Genomic DNA, 20710 nt, shown 5'->3' on the forward strand with positions numbered 1-20710 from the left:
CTGGAACCCACTGAGATATACCTGCAGTTTTTTAGTGGATTATTTTGGGTTTTCTGTATCCAAGATGTTATAACCCACAGAAAGCGTCAGTTTTACCTCTTTTTCAATCTGTCTGTTTTGCAGGGCCAGGGGTGGCTAAATTTCCCTAGCTAGAATCTTCAGTTTATGTTAATGGAAGTGGCAAGAATGGATATGTTTGTTTGTTTGTGATTTTAGGGGGAAAGCCTTCAATCTTTTACCACTAAGCATGGTGTTAGCTGGTTTTTTGTTGTTGTTGTTGTTGTTGTTGTTGTTGTTGTTGTTTTAGACGGAGTCTTGCTCTGTCTCCCAGGCTGGAGTACACTGGTGTGATCGAGGCTCACTGTAACCTCTGTCTCCTGGGTTCAAGCAATTCTCCTGCCTCAACCTCCCAGGTAGCTGGGACTACAGGTGCATGCCGCCATGCCCAGCTAATTTTTTTTTTATATATATTTAGTAGAGATGGGGTTTCACTGTGTTGGCCAGGATGGTCTCCATCTCCTGACTTTATGATCTGCCTGAGATTACAGGCATGAGTCACTGCACCTGGCAGCTGTGAATTTTTAACAGACTTATGTGTCTATTTTAACTTAAAATAAGAAGAATCAATTAATTTCAAAGTTTTAATTGTATTAAATGATATCATCAGTAATTTCTTTAAACTATTAGCTTATTTCAGACCTTTCCAGTGAACTTTTTAGGGCATGCTGATGTTTTGGACTGTAAGAAGGCTCATACAAAGCATTTGAAAGAAGCGATGTCAATTACATTTATTATAAAGTAGTACTGCTTTAAGTCTCTTGAAAGAATCTCAAGATGATTCTTATCCACATTGAAATAATAAATATACATTCTACACCTTACTCAAACTCTCCCTATCTAAAGGACTGAAAAAATGAGGAAATATATAGAATTTGCAAAATGACTGTCTTCCATTTATAGTGATCACAGATATAATAATATCATAGCAAATTTTATGACAACATATAAATGAGTTTTAAACAACTTTGACAGTCAATAAGATGAAGGTCATTTATAAATATGGAAGGTAGACCCTCTATAATTTGATGAAGTGGTTTCTAAAAATCTCTCTTCTCCTGCATATATTTCACACTGACTTTCCTAAAATGATCACCATTTATCTTCTTTCAAACAATGTACCAAGGCCTGGCACAGTGGCTCATTCCTGTAATTCCACTATTTTGGGAGGCCAACGTAGGAGGATCACTTTACTTGAAGCCAGGAATTCAATCAAGACCCGGCTGGGTGACACAGGGAGATCCTGTCTTGACAAAATAAATAAATTAATAAAATAATGTATTAAAGATTTCTGGTAAAAGTAAACAATTTATCTGTGAGATATAATATGCAACATTATTATAATTTATAGGGAATTAATTTATTATATTAGTTAACCACCAGAACTGGCTCAAAGCATGAGTAAACTTTTCATTATAAAAAGTCAAGCAGTTCAGATGAATTTAAAATTATTCTCAATGATTACCCCTAATCCTAATCTCTTATCAGAGGTAATTACTGTTAGCTTGGCATTTATCATTTAGGGTACGTCACATTTATGTTTGTATTTGTGTCATCCATAGTATATCACATATATCTATAGTTATATGAATATGTATATGTATATGTAGTTTTTGTTTGTTTTGTTTTGAGACAGTCTCACAGTCACCCAGGCTGGAGTGCAGTGGCACAATTTCGGCTCCTCCCTGGTTCAAGTGATTCTCCTGCCTCAGCCTCCTGAGTAGCTGCGTTTATAGACACCCGCCACTACGCCCGGCTAATTTTTGTATTTTTAATAGAGATGGAGCGTCATCATGTTGGCCAGGCTGGTCTCGAACTCCTGGCCTCATGTGATCCACCCCCACTTAGCCTCCCAAAGTTCTGGGATGACCAGTGTGAGACACAGTGCCCAGGCAGTGTATGTAGATTTTTGTTTGTAATAGAGGGATGTTATTATGCCACATACTCTCTTCTGTGACCCACTTTTTTCCTTAACAATGTCTTTCAGTGGTCTTTTCAAATCAGATACTTAAACATAACCCTTTTAAAAGCTGCTTTGTAGTTATGGCATGTGATACACTCTTTCTGAAATCTTTTTACTTCTGTTATTAGGCATTTTGGCTGCTTCCAATGTTTTCGCATTACATATAATGACGCAATTTAACAACCTTAACATGACGCACTGTGCACACGTACAAGTGTTTTCCTAGAATAAACACCAAACATTTAAATTTCTGGGTCATAAGGTATGAAGCCTACATTATTTATTTATTTATTTAGAGTTGGAATTTCACTCTTGCTGTCCAGGCTGGAGTGCAGTGGTGCGATCTAGTCTTGCTGCCATCTCCACCTCTCGGGTTCAAGTGATTCTTCTGCCTGAGCCTCCCAAGTAGCTGATATTACAGGCATCCACCACCACACCCAGCTAATTTTTTTTTTCTTTTGTATTTTTAGTAGAGACACGGTTTTATTATGTTGGACAGGCTGGTCTCAAACTCCTGACCTCAGGTGACCCACCCACCTCAGCCTCCCAAAGTGCTGGGATTACAGGCCTGAACCACTGTGCCTGGCAAAGCACTACATTTTAAAATTGCACTCTATAATGTTACAAAATTTTTACTACCACCAATAGTGTATAAGAAAGTCCATTTACAAGTATACTTTCTAACTATTAATATTATGAATTTTTGAAGTTTTTTGAATATTATGAGTGACAAAGGCTTTTATTTCATTTCATAGAAGTTTTCATAAAAATTTATGTTTGGTATCACTCTGATAAGTGGCAAGATTGAGCATCTTTTATATGTTCATTCAACATTTACACCACCTCTTCTGTGAATTGTTTATTCTTACTATTGTTTTTCTCTTATTTACGGATTACAAGTTCTTTGCAGATTTTGACATTAATCCATTGCTACACATGGTGGTTCACACCTGTAATCTCAGCAGTTTGGGAGGCCAAGAAGGGAGGATCATTTGAGCCCAGGAATTCAAGACAAGCCTGAGCAACATAAAAGACTCTGCATCTAAAAAATATTAGCCAGGTATGGTGGCACACACTTGTTGTTCCAGCTACTTCAGAGGCTGAGGTTAGGAGGATCACTTGAGCCTGGGAGGTCAGGGTTGCAGTGAATTATAATTGCACCACTGCACTGCAGCCTGGGTGACAGAGGGAGATCCTGTCTCTAAATAGATAAATAAATAAATAAATAAGGTATTAATCCATTGATTGTTATATATGTTGCAAATACTTCCTCCCAGTCTGCAGTTGCCTTTTAGCCTTATTTATTTACTTATAAGCTTATTTATAAAACCAATGATGTCAGTTACGCAAAAGTTCAGAAATTTGATAAAATTGCATTTATTCGCCATTTTTAAGGCATTAGCATTTTATATAATGTTTAAGAAGATCTGCTTTTAACTAAAGTATATTATCCTTTCTTCCTTTTCATATATTTGTTTAGTCTTTTAATTCATTTGGAATTTCGTAAATGGTGTGAAATATAGATCTAGCTTTTTCAACGTGGATTGGCAAATGTCTGTTTTTAGAAAGCTTATTTAATTTTATTTTGCTTAATTTTCCTTAAAGGAGAGGAAGGACTTTTTCCACCCAATATCAGATCAATTAATCTTGAGGAAGTGCTGAGCCTGGCCTGGCTGCATAATATGCCCACCTGGGTGGCCAGGCCAGCACAATGCCATGATTGGCAGCTGCCCCAAAGCTCACAGAATCAGTGTCTGAGAGAAATCCTCAAAAGAAGGAACAGTACTGTTCCCTAAGTCAGAGAGGAAAAAATACTGAGTCGGGTCGGTGGGGGGGCACAATGGCACATTCCTGTAATCCCAGAACTTTAGGGGGCCAAGGCAGGAGGCTCACTTGAGGTCAGGAGTTCGAAACCAGCCTTGGCAAACACACCAAGACCCCATCTCTACAAGAAAAAAGAAAAAAAGGAAAAAAAGAAAAGCAGGTCAGATCAGATAAAAATCATAGATGCTCACCCTAGCCCTAAACAATCTCTTCTATCTTCTTGATACCTTTCTTTCTAATCTTTTTCTTTGCTTCCATATAGATGAAGATATTAATAATTTTAATAGGTAGTACTTACAGAGCACGTCTCTGTGCTGGGCTTTGCTCGCTGTTTTATAGGAGTTCTTTCTAAAGATATGTCTTTGATTAAAGAAAATTCCATCAAGTATTTCGAATACAGTTTGTATGTGAGAGAGAAGCTTGGGTTTTAAATTTTTAATGTTCATCTTTTTTCTAGTTAAAAAAGAATGTACCAATCTAATTCACGAGAGATGCTAATCAGAAAATTGAAGGGCATAAGCCCACTCTTTGAGATCTTCACTGAAGAAAGTGAACGTGTTGGTTGGGCGAAACGGTTCATTCCTGAAATCCCAGCACTCTGGGAGGCTGAGGTGGGCGGATCACCTGAGGTCAGGAGTTCTAGACCAGCTCGACAAACGTGGAGAAACCCAATCTCTACTAAAAATACAAAATTAGCTGGGCATGGTGGTGCATGCCTGTAATCCCAGCTACTCAGGAGGCTGAGACAGGTTAATTACTTGAACTCGGCGGGCAGAGGCTACAGTGAACAAAAATCACACCGTTGCACCAAGAGTGAAACTCAATCGCAAAAAAAATACCACACAGGAAGTGAACATGCTAAAAAATTCTCTTTGCAAAACATATTATTAGTGATAAGCAAACATTGACACTCAGGTTAAAAATTTAGCAAAATGATGTTTACAAAAACTGTATAATGAGACAGAAAAAAAGCTTAACGACAACATGCTAAAATTGGTAAAATTTTCAAGTTTGAATTCTGATTCTGGCACCTTGAAGCTGTGAGATTTTTGATGAAGTTACTTAATGTTGCTCAATTTCCTCAACAGTAAAATAGGGGTAATAACAGTTCCTACCTCACAGAGCTGCTAGGAATCTCAAGTGAGATAATACATAGGAAGCGCTTAGCTCTGCAGCCAGCAGGTCGTCAGCCATGGCTATTACCACCACCGTCATCATCTGTGAGTATAGGACGCAAAAAACCGCACGGAAAAGAAATCAGAAGTGCACCGGGAGAGAGATCCAAGATGGCTGATCACTAACAGCTCGGGATTGTAGCTCCCACTGAAAGCGCAAAGAATGAGAGGACGCCACACCTTCACATGAATTCTTGTTGCTCACGCACCAGGAGATTCCCAGCGGAGGAGCCCCACGGGTCGCCAGCGTGACTCTTGTGACCGGCGAGGCGGTTTTGCCTGCGCCTTGGAGCGACGGTTCTTGGTGCAGAGTCAGAAAAGCACCATCAATCTTAACGCCGCTGATTTAGTCGGTGCAGTGGGTTGCTCAGATTTCAGCGCTGAGAATCAATAAGTTGGACGTCCACTCAGAAACCTAATTACAAAGACGATGAATTCAAAGACCACAGATGGATAAATTTATAACGAAGGGAGGAAAACGGCCAAAAAAGGCTGAGAATGCCCAAGATCAGAACGCCTCTCCCTCAGCAGGGGATTACAGTTCCTCATCAGCAACGGAACAAGGCTTGATGGAGAACGAGTGTGTTCCAATTACAGAAGCAGGCTTCAAAACGTGGATAATGAGAAACTTCTGTGAATTAAAAGAACTTGTTCTAACACAATCCAGAGAAACTAAGAACTTTGAAAAAAGATTTGACGAAATGTTAACAAGAATACACAATTTAGAGAGGAATGTAAGTGAATTGATGGAGCTGAAAAACACAATAGGAGAACTTCGTGAAGTATGCACAAGTTTTAACAGCCGAATTGATCAAGCAGAAGAAAGGATATCAGAGGTCGAAGACCAACTCAATGAAATAAAACAAGAAGACAAGATTAGAGAAAAAAGGATAAAAAGGAACGAGCAAAGTCTCCAAGAAATATGGGACTATGTGAAAAGACCTAATCTACGCTTGATAGGTGTACCTGAATGTGACGAAGAGAATGAATCCAAGCTGGAAAATACGCTTCAGGACATTATTCAGGAAAATTTTCCCAGCCTAGTAAGGCAGGATAATATTCAACTCCAGGTAATACAGAGAACACCACAGAGATATTCCTCAAGAAGAGCAACTCCAAGTCACATAATCGTCAGATTCACCAGGGTTGAAATGAAGGAGAAAATACTAAGGGCAGCCAGAGAGAAAGGTCAGGTTACCCACAAAGGGAAGCCTATCAGACTTACAGCAGATCTCTCAGCAGAAACCCTACAAGCCAGAAGAGAGTGGGGGCCAATATTCAACATTCTTAAAGAAAAGAACTTTCAACCCAGAATTTCACATCCAGCCAAACTAAGCTTCACAAGTGAAGGAAAAATAAAGTTTTTTGTGAATAAGCAAGCACTCAGAGATTTCATCACCACCAGGCCTGCTTTACAAGAGCTTCTGAAAGAACCACTACACATATGAAAGGAACAAACAGTATCAGCCTTTCTAAAAAAATTATCAAAAAAAGCATCAATATAATGAAGAATTTACATCAACTAATGGACAAAATAGCCAGCTAATGGCAGTATTAAACTCACATATATTATTATTAATTCTAAATTTAAATTGACTAAATCCCCCAATCCAAAGACAGGCAATTTGAATAAAAAACTAAAACCCATCAGTATGCTGCATCCAGATCCATCTCACATTCAAGGATACACAAAGACTCCAAACAAGGGATGGAGAAAGATTTACCAACCAAACAGAGAGCTAAAATAAATAAATAAAAAGCAGAAGTTAAGATTAAGCAACAAAGATCAAAAGAAGCAAAGAAGGACATTATATAATGATAAAAGGATCAATGCAACAACAAGAAGAGCTAAAGATCCTAAATATATACGCACCCAATACAGGAATACGCAGACATACAAGACTTATAAAGAGACTTAGACTCCCACATAATAATAGTGGGAGACTTCAACATTAATATTAGACAGATCAATGAGACAGAAAATTAACAATGATATCCAGGACTTGAACTCAGATCTGGAACAAGTAAATGTAATTAGCATTTATAGAACTCTCCACTTTAAATATACAAAATATACACTCTTATCAGTACCACATCATATCAACTTAGAAGTTTAAAAGAAATCTTGGTTGGCTCCTTGTTTGCTATTCTCTTCCCTCATTTTCTTTCATGTCTCCATTATTGAGGACAATTATAGGCATACCCATACTTAGACTGCACTCTAGCCCGGGCAATAAAGCAATACCCCCATCCTCTCTCCCTCTTCCTCTTTCTCTTTCTTCCTCTTCTTAAAAAAAAAAAAGAAGTGCACCATGGGAGACTGGCCAAGAAACTACTCCTAAAAGCATAGCAAACGAAATTCCAGAAGTTCACAATAACATAAGGAAGAAATTTACAGTTTGAAAATATCGGTTTAATATTTAAGCTAAGTCTTAAATGTAATAATTTAAGCCTGAAATTTAGCGACATCTGCTGGAAAAAAGGTGAATTATTCAACTCATGTATTAAGCACTTGTCCTAATTGATTCAGTTCAATACTTTATTGAGCAGGAATTTGGTACCAAATGCTTTCCTAGATTCTGTGGACAGTGTGATTAATTCCCATGCTCAAGAAATTTAGTCTTTTAGCTCTGGTATAAACTACCTGTGCTTAAGAAGAAAAAATGTGGACATTGTCACCATGGACCTTTCAATTCTGTTAAAAAAAAAAAAATTAGATCTGTCAATCGGGGACGATGGCTCACTCCTGTAATCCCAGTACTTTGGGAGGCCGAGTTGGGCAGATCACTAGGCCAGTAGTTCGAGACCAGCCTGACCAACCTGGTGAAACCTATCTCTACTAAAAATACAAAAATTAGCTGGGGGTGGCAGGTGCCTGTAATCTCTGCTTCTCGGGAGGCCGAGGCAGGAGAATCACTTGAAACTGGAAGGCAGAGGTTGCAGTGAGTCGTACCACTGCACTCAAGCCTGGGCAACAAGAGTGAAACTCTATCTCAAAAAAAAAAAAAGTGAGATCTGCAACCAAGAATAAAGTAACAATACAAAGCTGGTGTATGACCAAATACTAAAATGAAAATTATCAATAGTAGAGCATAAGAGTTTTGGGAGAGACAGGATGTAGCAGCTAAGGGAACACCTGGAAAGTCACTAAAAGGGGTGAGTCTGGAATTTCTTTTAATGACCAGGGGGAGCACTGAATGTTTTTGAGCAGACAAGTGGTGATAGAACTAGTACAGTCATGTCTCGTGTAACCAGAGGAATATGCTTTGAGAAATGCGTCATTAGGTGATTTCATAGTTGTTTGAACATTGCAGCGTGCAGTTCCACAGACTGATGGATGGCCTATGACACACTTGGGCTATGTGGGTGTAGTCTGTTCCTCCTAGGCTACAAACCTGTACAGCATGTTAGTGTACTGAATACTTAGGCAATCGTAACACAGGGGTAAGTGTTTGTGTGTCTACAGATATCTAAACAAAGAAAAGTACAGCAAAGATACAGAAGAAAAGAGAAAAATAATGGTACAGTGTATAAGGCCCTTAGTAAATGGAGCTTGCAGGACTGGAAGTTGCTCTGGGTGAGTCAGTGAGTGAGTGGGGAGTAAGTGTGAAGGCCTAGGACATTAGCATGCACTAATGTAGACATTTAAACACTGTATACTGAGGCTATGCTAAATTTATTTATTTATTTTTAGACGGAGTCTTGCTCTGTTGGCCAGGCTGGAGTGCAGTGGTGTGATCTTAGCTCACTGCAATCTCCGCCTCCGGGGTTAAGCTATTCTTCTGCCTTGCCTCCCGAGTAGCTGGGACTACAGGTGCATGCCACCATACCCTGCTAATTTTTTGTATTTTTATTAGAGATGAGGTTTCACCACATTGGCCAGGCTGGTCTTGAACTCCTGACCTCGTGATCCACCTGCCTCTGCCTCCCAAAGTGCTGGGATTACAGGCATGAGCCACTGCACCCAGCCAGTCTATACTAAATTTATACAAATATGTTTTTCTCCTTCTTTTTTTTTTTTTTTTTTTTTTTTTTTTGAGACAGAGTCTCATTCTGTTGCCCAGGCTGGAGTGCAGTGGTCCTATCTCACCTTACTGCAAACTCTACATCCTGGGTTCAAGCGATTTTCATGCCTAGGCCTCCCAAGTAGCTGGGATTACAGACGTGCACCACCAGGCCCAGCTAATTTTTGTACTTTTAGTAGAGATGGGGTTTCGCTATGTTGGTCAGGCTGGTCTTGAACTCCTGTCCTGAAGTGATCTGCCTGCCTCAGCCTCCCAAAGTGTTGGGATTACAGGTATGAGCCACTGCACATTGAAGAAAGAAATAATATTCTTTCTTCAATTATTTCTTATTATTATTCTTATGATTTCTTCAACAATAAGTTAACGTTAGCTTACTCTTTTTTATTTTATAAAATTTTTAGACTTTTGAAGTAACACAGCATAAAACACACATTGTATATTTGTACAAGAATATTTTCTTTTTTGGTATTCTTATTCTACAAGCTTTTTCTATTTTGAATTTTTGTTTGTTTGTTTTTTTACTCTTTAAACTTTTTTTATTAAGCACTAAGACATGAACACATACAATAGCCTAGGTCTAGAGAGGGACAGGATCATTGATGCCACTGGCTTTCATCACATCTTGTCCCACTGGAAGGTCTTCATGAGCAGTACCATGGGTGAGCTGCCACTTTCTTTCTTTCCTTCTTTCTTTCCTTCTCTCTCCCCTTCCTTCCTTCCTTTTTCTTTTCTTTCCTTTCTTTTCTTTCTTTCTTTTACTTTCTTTCTCTCTCCCCCCCTCTTTCTCTCTCTCATCTTTCCTTCTCTCTCTCTCTTCCCCTCTCTCTCTCTTTCCTTTCTTCCTTTCTCTCTCTCTTTATTTCCTTCTCTCTCCCCCCTCTCTTTCTCTCTTGTCTTTCTTTCCTTCTCTCTTTCCCCTTCTCTCTTTCTCTTTCCTTTCTCCTTTCTCTTTTCTTTCTTTCTTTCTTTTTCTTTCTTTTCTTTCTTTCTCTCTCTTTCTTTTTCTTCTTTTTTTGACAAAATCTTGCTCTGTTGCCCAGGCTGCAGTGAAATGGCACCATCTTGGCTCAGTGCAACCTTCGTCTCCCAGGTTCAAGCAATTCTCCCACCTCAGCCTCCCAAGTAGCTGGGATTACAGCTGTGTGCCACCACGTCCGGCCTGGAGCTGCTATGACTTATGATACCAATGTCTTCTATAATACCTCCTAAGGACCTGGCTGAAGCTGTTTTGTAGTTAACTTTTTTTTTTAAGTAGGAGTATATTCTAAAATAACAATAAAAAGTATAGTATAATAAATACATAAACCAGTAACATGGTCATTTGTTATCATCGTCAGTCATTATGTACTGTTGCTAAATTGGTGTCCTTGTTGTGGGGATAACCCATGGAACCTTTCTATACTGCCATCTTGCTCCACCCCTCCCTGGAATTTGTTTTAAATCTATAGATCAATTTGGGAAGAAAGGACCCCTTACGTGTCTTTAGGTCTACTCTAGTCATTCTGAAATGTTTACCATATGTACATAACTGAATATTCTATACTTCTATATGACTGACAGTTCAGTAGGCTTGTTTACAACAGCATAACCACAAACATGTGAGTAATGTGTTGTGCTGCAAGGTCACTAGGTAATAGGGATTGTTCAGTGCCATTATAATCTTAGGAAACCACTGTTGCATATGAGGTCTGTCATTGATCGAAACAATGCAATATGGTGCATGACTGTATTCTAGGACAATTAGCCTTCTGGCAATCGACAGGATGGATTGGTTTGGGGATGAACTGACAAAGAGAGACTGATGGGGATACTGTAATTATAAACAGCTAGGATGATAAGGACCTGGACATAATTTGACTCCAAAGTAGTCAGGATCAAAAGTCAACTTGGCAAAAGGTATTCTATCAGACTTCTACTTCGTAACATGCACATGAAGATAACAATCCATGTTTCTGTAAAATGGACAAATGAGTATGTGTGTCCACAACCAGCATTTGCTTCTGCTCGCTGGCAATCTCAGTCACTTCTTTGTGTTTAATTTAGGATGTTATGAAATCACACTTTTAAATATTTTATTTCCACCTATTGAAAAATTGTCCTTTTAAATATGAAATGAGTTCAAGATATCACAAATATTTGACAAACAATAAGAACTTGTATCTAGTTCCAATCTCATATAGAAGAGAGGTTCAGAACAGAGTTTTGATCCCTGTTATGGATTGAATTTTTTTTCTCTACAAAATTCACACGTTGAAATCTAATCCACAATGTGATGGTACCTGGAGGTGGGACTTTGGAAGGTAATTAGGTCACAAGGGTGGAGCCCTCATGAATGGGCTTAGTGCCCTTATAAGGAAAGGCCAATGACCTAGCTTTTTTCTTTCCATAATTTGAGGATACAAGAAGTCAGTGTCTGCACCCAGGAAGAAGACCCTCACCAGAACCTGAATCTGCTGGCACTCTGATCTTGAACTTCTAGCCACCAGAACTGTAAGAAAGAAACATCTGTTGTTTATAGGCCATTCAGTTGATGTTGATGACATTTTGTTATAGTAGCTTGAGTGGCTAAGAAAACCCCCATGACACAAATGCAATGGACTCATCTACTCAGTCTGCAGAAACACAAACTGAAATGCTCAAGAAATGTAATTGCTCTGATTGGTTCAACAGTCTGCTTAAACATGGAACAAAACTTTTACTCTTTAAACTTACGTCATTAACAATTTTCCAAAAGATATTTTTTCTAAATGTAGTTTTATGTTCTTGTTATAAAGAAAAGTATACTTTTCTCTTCCCTCAATTTGTTAAATAGCAATACCTCAGGTTATTGACCATATAACCTACTGTGATGGTTAATTTTAGGTGTTAACTTGACTGGATTAAGGAATACCTAGAAATCTGCTAAAGTATTATTTATGGGTGTGTCTGTGAGGGAGTTTCCAGAGTAGATTAGCAAGTGAGTCTGAGGGCACGAGATGGGGAAGGTCCACCCTCCATGTGGGCAGGCACCATCCAATCTGCTGGGAGCCCAGAAAGAACAAAACAGGGAAACGTGAGTGTGTCTATCCATCCCATCTGCTGCTGGGGTTGGGATATACTCTTCTCCTGTCCTTGAACAACAGCTCCAAGTTCCCTGGCCTTTGAATTCCAGGACTTATGCCAGTGACACTCACGACCCCCAGGTTCTCAAGCCTTTGGCCTTGGACAGAAAGTTACTCTATGAGCTTCTGATTTTTGAGGCCTTTGAATTGGGACTGAGCCATATTACCGGCATCTCAGCATCTCCAGCTTGTAGATGGCCTGTGGTGCGACTTAAACTCCATAATTGCATGAGCCAATCTCCCCAGTACATCTCCCCTGATAGATCTATATCTTTTTCTCTTTTTTTGAGATAGGGTCTCACTTTGTAGCCCAGGCTGGAGTATAGTGGTGCCATCTCAGCTTACTGCAACCTTTGCCTCCTGGGTTAGAGCGATTCTCCTGTGTCAGCCTCCCAAGGAGCTGGGATTTCAGGCATGCACCACCCCACCTGGCTAATTTTTGTATTTTTAGTAGGTAAGGAGTTCTACCATGTTGGACAGGCTGGTCTTGAACTCCTGACCTCAGCCTCCCAAAGTGCTGGTACTGTAACCACGCCTGGCCATACATCTATCTAAATCATCAGTCTACATCTATAATCATATATCTATATCTGATTAGTTCTGTCCCTCTTGGAGAATCCTAATACAGCTATTGTTCAAGTTGGGACAATTTTGAGAGTAAAAGGAAGTGGAACAAATGTTAGACTGGAGGACCTGCAAGAGTCCTCTAACCAGTGGGGAATTGTAACTATACTGGTCATAATAGGATTCCCTTGGGGCTCCTCTGATTACATCCACTACGAAGTGCCATACAGGCATCACATCCTTCATTGGTTTGGTTTTTCCTTCGGTTCAATTTGGCCCACTGTTCTTTAACTGCTCACCTCTGGCTTTTGGGATTTGCTGTAATATACAACTCCCTGAGCTTAGGAATCTCAAACTGGCCCCTTGACCTTGTACACATCATCAAAACTATATCAGCCACAGAAGGGGAATCTGTTTGTTGCTCTGCTGCCTCAAAAACAAAAACAAAAAAACATAGGAATCAAATGAGATAATGGTAGCATGAAGGTGTTTGAAACTGTAAAGTGTTATACAAATAAAGAGATGCTGGTAAGGGCAGTAGGGAAAACATGAGGGTAGATACGGTTTTCTTGAGCTACTGTGTAGGTGAGGCAGTTAAGCCTGTCTGTAGGGTGATAGGAGTACGCTTCCCTGCATTATTCAAGCCAGTGGTGCTCTTAGGATAGTGTGTTAATACATGCTTCCAATTTGCTAGAGGCAAAGGCATATTCTGGCTATCTCAGTTCACAAGGTCTGTTATAAGAATGCACTGAGAAGTGAGGGAGATGGGAGGCCTATTGGCAGCTGCACAGCCAGGTCCTCTGGAGAAAGAAGCCATCATGGAGCACACAACAGAGCTCTAGTGGCCTGCCAGCCTCTCTGGAGCCAGATGCAACTCCAGAAGACATCCCTGTGGAAGCCGGTGTCAGCTGCTTCCTCCCCCAGCATTTTGCTTCAGCCCTCACTCCTCAGCCGCTTCTACTGCTCCTGTGGTTAGTAATCGCCTCTGCCTCCTCCACTGCAGCATGAGTTGTTTATTCACAGATTCTATGCCCCTTGGTTTCTGCTTACAGCAGTTCTTTGTGTGCTTGATTTCTGTGTCACTGTGACATTTCTAAACGTCTCTCATTCAGGAGGCTCAAAGGAAGGGCTCTGGTGGGCTATGTCACTGTCTATGATAGAATACTATCTCTTGGCCAGAGCTCTGGTACCAAGCATTTTTGGCTAGATAATAGATAGCTGACTCCTGATATGTCAGTCATTAAAAAAAAAAAAAAAAAAGTTGCTTACGTGTTAAAAATCTTTGACTATTTCCTTTAAGGGTGGTCTTGTACAATGGAACGCTAAGCAGTACTATTTCATGTTACAGTAATTCATTTTCCTTTAAAACTCTCATTATATTACTTTATCTCATTGATTTTAAACTTGTAACCTTTTTTAATTTTTTAGGTTTCAGCATTTTCATACTCTCGACATAATTTATAGCACCTAAAGTCATCAATATGTCATCTTGAATCTGACCATCCTTTCTTTATTAAAAAATTTAATTATACTTCGTTTTCTGCTATATCAAGCATTTTATATATATTCATCTCTCATTTAATTTTCATAACCTAAGTAGAAGGTAGGTGTGATTGACCTCATTTTGCAGATGAAGAAAGTGAGTCTTACAAAAATTAAATTACTTAAGACTATAGAGTTTTCAACTCAATTCTGATTTCACAACTCATGACATTTCTTTTTTATCATGGTAGCTTTCAGATGTTATATCTCAATCTCTTTTATCTTTTTTTTCCCTAATGTCTTCTAAGATCCGTGTTTTGTTTTGTATTATGGTGTCAGACTATATGTAGTGCTGTAATTCTATACAAACAGTTTCTGAGGCCGGGCACATGTGGCTCACACCTGTAATCCCAGTGCTTTGGGAGGCTGGGGTGGGAGGATCACTTGAGGCCTCAAGTTCGAGACCAGCCCGGACCATATAGCATATAAATAACAACAACAGCAAAACAAACAAACAACAACAACAAAACCCCTGAGATCTTGTCTTAGTTTAATACTGTGACAGTTAATCTATATGCTTTTGGCATTTCACTTTTATTTCTCAATTACAATTTTACTGCAAAATATAAATTAATGATCTACTTTATCTCCTCCTGTACCACCACCTGTATCCTATTTCCTCTTTACCCTATAGGGACAGCTGGGTGAATACTTCCCGGGAAAATTCTGTTTGAATTCCTCTGGTGGCATGCACATAACCGTTTCCAGATCTGTGCGCCTTTCCCAGTACTCCACCGTCCGCAGGGCCACAAGAGTCTCAATTGCTGGATATTGTCCAAGTCCTCATCACTGCAGCTGCGATGGCTACATTGCCAGGCCTGGATCAGAGGCACAAAAAGGGGTTTTGTTTGTTTGACCACAAAAAGGTCATCCTCACACTGAATTTTATCACCCCTTGGGGAGAGGCTCATGTAGGAGTCAAAACAGCGAAGGTTTAAGGTGAGAGGCGCGCTCTCCGGTTGACAGGTACCCATGATCATTCTCTTGAATCTCTAGATATCAGGTATATATGATCCTCCTTCTGAATCTCTGGAACTCGGACTCAGGCGCTCCTCTCATTGGGGCTCCCCGCAGGAGTCTGCGTTTGCTGCGCGGCGCGGCCAGGCGGGTCCCCAGCGCCCGCACTGCCCTCGGCATCCCGGAGCGCGCAGCGCAGCCACCGCCCTTCGCTTCCACCTGCTCGGTGCAGAAGGGAAGACGCGCCAGTCGAGCCGTAAGTCCGGCCGGCCCGTGGCCTCCAAGCGGGAGAAGGACGGCACTGAGAAGCGAGGCAGGGGCAGCTCCACGTCTGAAGGGGCCCAGAACATGCCGACACCTAAGACCCCGGGCGACCAAAAGGAAGCAAACCCCAGGACGCTGCCACGACCTGAAACCCCCACAACTCCAGGAGGGAAACCAAGGGGGCGGCCCAAAAAACTGGGCAAGGAGGACGAGGGGGGCATCTCGCAGGAGTCCTCATGGGAGGAGTCGCTTCCTTCTGGGCCTGGACAGCTTTGCTCACCCCCATTGCCCCTGTCCTTCCCCCAGGCCACCGTCAGCTGCACCTTCCACGTGCGTCCTCACCACGCGGGAGGGCCCCTGTGGGCCCAGTGGCCGCAGTTCCCAGCCACCCCTCCCACCCAGGCACACACTTGCCCTCCTGGACCAAGCTAACGGCCCACTTCACCCTGCGGCACCTGCTGCGTCCCCACTCCCTTGTTGGTGAGGAAGTTGTTCTCTGGGTTTTTGCTTTGGGGCACCTTCTCGGCTCCTTCACTGTTTCCTCTGGCTTCCCATAGAGGGGTCTGGGAGGGCTCCCCGTTCTTAAAAGGGGCCCAAGCCCCATCTCATTCTGGCATGCCTCACTCCACTGTCCTGGAGGCAGCCCCTGCGGCCATTGGAGAGGGTACGTGGCTCCCAGAATGCCGCCAGCCAGCCTGTGTCTTTGTCACCACATGAGGCTCACATTCATCTTTTATTTTTCCCCGTCTTCCCTAGTTCCTGCACTAGGTTGGACAGCCCCCTTTGTAATACAGGAAGGTGGACAGGATTTGAGACCCCTACCCCATCTTCACAGGGGCCCCAGCCCCCTGGCTGTCAGCCTGGGCTCTGAGTATACATTGTAGTGATGGAGATGTAGAGTCAAGTTGTCCAGGTGAGGCCCAGGTTTCCTGTGGCAGCCAACTGAGGTGGCCTGGGCTGCTCACCCAACCCTACCTGTTGCCACCACCCAGCCTATGTCCCCTGCTCAGACAGGACACTAATAACAAGGAGCTTGCCCTGCCGGCTCCCAGCCCGCCTGCTCTTCCCAACCGCACAGGGTTCTGATTCCATCTTTCTTCTGTTCACAAACAACCACTGGACAGTTGTGTTGTCTCTTGTTCAGTGTTCCATTCTTCAACATCCGTTGTTGATGCTGCCACCAACACCAAACAGTCATCCTATTGCCTCATGCCCTGTCCACATTCCCCTCCCTCAAGATGGCCTCCACGACACAGGGGGTCTGGGGCTTGGCAGGCTGGCTGGGTTACCGACTCTCCCAGTCCCAGGGAAGGTAGGACCCTGTCTCTAGGATGCTGCAGCAGAGAGAGGAGGGGGCTCAAACTGACCATAAAGAGTGGAGGGGCTGCCTCCCCCTGTTTGGTTGGGGAATGGGTAGCTCTTATTGTCTCAGCCTGGGGCCCTGCCTCTTGCTTTCTGCTTGCAGTTACTTAAATTAAAAAAGAAAACCTTTTTCTGAAAAAAAGAAAGAAAAATAAATCTAACTCAAACTGGCCTAAATGGGACAAAAAAAGAGAAAAACAAGAATGTTTACCTCATGTAATAAAAAAGTCATCAGATGGCTTTGCATCAGAGGCTTAAAGAATGTTCTAAAGTCAGCCCCTCTCTAATACCCAGCTCTGTTCTAGCAGTGTGGTCTTCACTCTTTTTTTTTTTTTTTTTGGCAGAGGCTTGCTCTGTCATCCAGGCTGGATTGCAGTGCAGTGGCACGATGTTGGCTCACTGAAGCTTCTTCCTCCTGATTCAAGCAATTCTCATGCCTCAGCCTCCCTAGTAGCTGGGATTACAGAGGCACACCACCATGCCTGACTAATTTTTGTATTTTTAGTAGAGACGGGGTTTCACCATGTTGGCCAGGCTGGTCTCAAATTCCTGACCTTGTAATCTACCCGCCTCGACCTCCCAAAATCCTGGGATTACAGGCATGAGCCACTGTGCCCGACTTCACTCTTAAGCAAAGTATCTCCATGTGTGATGAGATTCAGGCTCAGGTTCTTGGCTGTAGGTCCAGAGAAAGGAGAGAACTTCTCTTCCCCAAAACGGAAACAAAAGTCTGGTTTTGGTTGGTCTGAATTACTTGCCTACCAATGAGCAAATTGCTGCAGTTAGATGTTTGGGCTGTTTTGATGAGCACACTCTGACACTTCTCTCTGCTTCTCTTCTTGTGTTGGAGCATGTTGAAAGGGGAGCAATGTGTCAGAGAAAACCAGGGGCTTTCTGAAAAGAGGGGGGGATATCCCGCAGCTTTTTCTATTTGAGACTAAGTTATCTCTCAGGGTGGACACATGGCCTTTGTACAAAAGGTTACCACGGCCCTCACATGGGAAGAAATCTTGAGGGGAAATTATGACCTGGCTCCCATGCAGGGCCTGGAGATTTGTGGCCAAGCATTGACAGCCCCTCTGGACTTCAGGATGTGTTGACGGACAGTGGCTGAGCGGAGGGTTCTATGTTGGAGCCTGTATGGATTGAATTGTGTCCTTCTGTCTCAGTCTGTTTTCTGCTGCTGAAACAGAATACCACAGACTGGGCAAATTGTAAAGAAAGAAGTTTATTAAGCTCACAGTTCTGGAGGCCGGAAAGTCCGCAGTATGGCACTGGCATTTGGCAAGGGCATCCCGTGGTGGAGGGGTGGAAGGTAGAGGCAAGCACAGAAAAGTGAGAGAGAAAACTGAGCAGAAATCATTTTATCAGGAGCTCCCACGTGATAAAATAACTCACTCCTGTGATAGCAGCATTACGGCCTTCATGAGGTATATTAATCTGTTCTCACGCTGCTATAAGGAACTACCTGAGACTGGTTAATTTATAAAGGAAAGAGTTTAATTGACTCACAGTTCGGTGTGGTTTGGGGAGGTCTTGGGAAACTTAGAATTATGGCAGGAAGTGAAGGGGAAGCACCTTTTTCACAAGGCGACAGGAAGGAGAAGCGCTGAGTGAGGGGGAAAGAGTCCCTTATAAAACGATCAGATCTGGTGAGAACTCATTCACTATCACGAGAACAGCATGGGGGAAACCACCCCCCTGATTCAATTACCTCTACCTGGTCTCTCCCTTGACACGTGGGGATCATGGGAATTATAATTCAAGATGAGATTTGAGTGGGGACACAAAGCCTAACCATATCATGAGAACAGGGCCCTCATGACCTAATCACTTCTTAAAGGCCCCATGTCTTAATACTGTCATATGGAAATTAAGCTACCAACACATAAACTTTGGGGGACATATTTAAACCATAACACCCTTCCTCAGAATTCGCATGTTTAAATCCTAACCCCCCCCAGTATCCCAGAATGTGACCTTATTTAGAAATAGGGCAGCTGCAGTTGTCATTAACTGAAGTCATATTCCAGTAGAGGGGATCTCTAACCCAATCTGATTGGTATTCTTATAAAAAGAGATATGTGGAATTAGATATGCACACAGGAAGGTTGCCATGTGAATACTGTAATATGCAGTCAAAAGCCAGGGAGCTACCAGGCCTGTAACAGATTCTTCCCTAGAGCATGCAGAAGGAGCACAGCCCTGCTCACACGTCTGACTTCTGACCTCCAAAAAAATAAGACAATAAATTTCTGTTCTTCTAAGCCATGCAGTTTGTGGTAATTTGTTATGGCAGTCCTAAAAACTAATATAGAGTCTAGAGTTGGTACACAACTGTGACCTGTGAGAGACTGAAATTAAGCATCAATAGGCATCATTGCATCGGGAGATAAAAGTCCTGTGATTAATTATTGAACCTGGGAGTGGAGGTTGCAGTGAGTCTGGGCCACAAGAGTGAAACTCCACCTCAAAAAAAAAAAAAAAAAAAAAAAAGTCCTGTGGTTAAATGCAAGATTGGCTGGCCACAGTGGCTCATACTTGTAATCATAGCACTTTGGGAAGCTGAGGCCAAGGCAGGAGGACCTTTTGAGGCCAGGAGTTCAAGACAAGCCTGGATAATGTAGTGAGAACCCTGTCACTACACAAAAAAATGAAAAAATTAGCCAGACATGGTAGTGTGTGCCCGTAGTCCCAGCTACTCAGTAGGCTGAGGTGACAGGATCACTTAAGCCCAGGAGTTTGAGTCTGCAGTGAGCTATGTTTACTCCACTGCACTTCAGCCTGGGTGACAGAGCAAGACTGTCTCAGATGAATGAATGAATGAATGAATGAATGAATGAATGCAGGATTGGTGCTCAAATGTGAAAGAGCCTTTAACGCCTGTGGTCTGACCAGCACCACCTAGTGTTTGAAAGATGGATGACTTTTATAATTTAGGAGGAAAGGAGGGGAGGTGATTATGTAGGATCGTATGAATCTCAAATTATCAATTGGAGAATTACATATCTTTGTCAAATAATTTTTTTTGAGGCAAAATCTCACTCTGCTGCCCAGGCTGGAGTGCAGTGGCATGATCTCTGCTCACTGCAACCTTCATCTTCCAGGTTTAAGCTATCCTCCTGCCTCAGCATACCGAGTAGCTGGAATTACAGTTGTGTGCCACCACATCTGGCTAATTTTTTAATTTTTAGTAGAGACAGGGTTTCACCACGTTGGGCAGACTGGTCTTAAACTTCTGACTTCAAGTGATCCACCCGCCTCAGCCTTCCAAAGTACTGGGATTGGGTACAGGCATGAGCCACTGTGCCCAGCCTCTTTATCAAATAAATTTTGAATAACCAATATGAAACATTGTTCAAGGTTCTGAGAATATATCTTTGAATAAGATAGATGAAGTTCCTGCTCTGGTGGAGCTTGAGCAATAGGACCCTGTTTCCCCAGTAATCTGTACAGTGGGTCATGTGCTACATGGGCTCTTGCAACACCATATAGGTCATGGGCCCAGGGATTTGTAATAGTATAGAAAGCATGAATCAGATTTGAATTAGTTGCAGTTTCTTAAAGTAAAGGCATCCATGTTAACTGTAATGTTTGCCATTTCTCATTATAGGATGAAGTAAGGAGTTTTCATTCCTGATTCGCAAGTAATAATTATTTTAATCAAGAAACATCTTTGAAGTTTTTTATCTGATTAGATTACCTTTAATTAGCCTAGGCACTAAGAAGCAGTAAAATCCTCGGTAATCTTTTTTTTTTTTTTTTTTTTTTTTTGAGACAAACTCTCACTCTGTCACCCAGGTTGGGGTGTAGTGTGGCATGATCTCGGCTCACTGCAACCTCTACCTCCCAGGTTCAAGTGATTCTTCCAAGTAG

The sequence above is a fragment of the Saimiri boliviensis genome, chromosome 4 (genome assembly GCF_048565385.1).
Source record: "Saimiri boliviensis isolate mSaiBol1 chromosome 4, mSaiBol1.pri, whole genome shotgun sequence".
NCBI lineage: Eukaryota > Metazoa > Chordata > Mammalia > Primates > Cebidae > Saimiri > Saimiri boliviensis.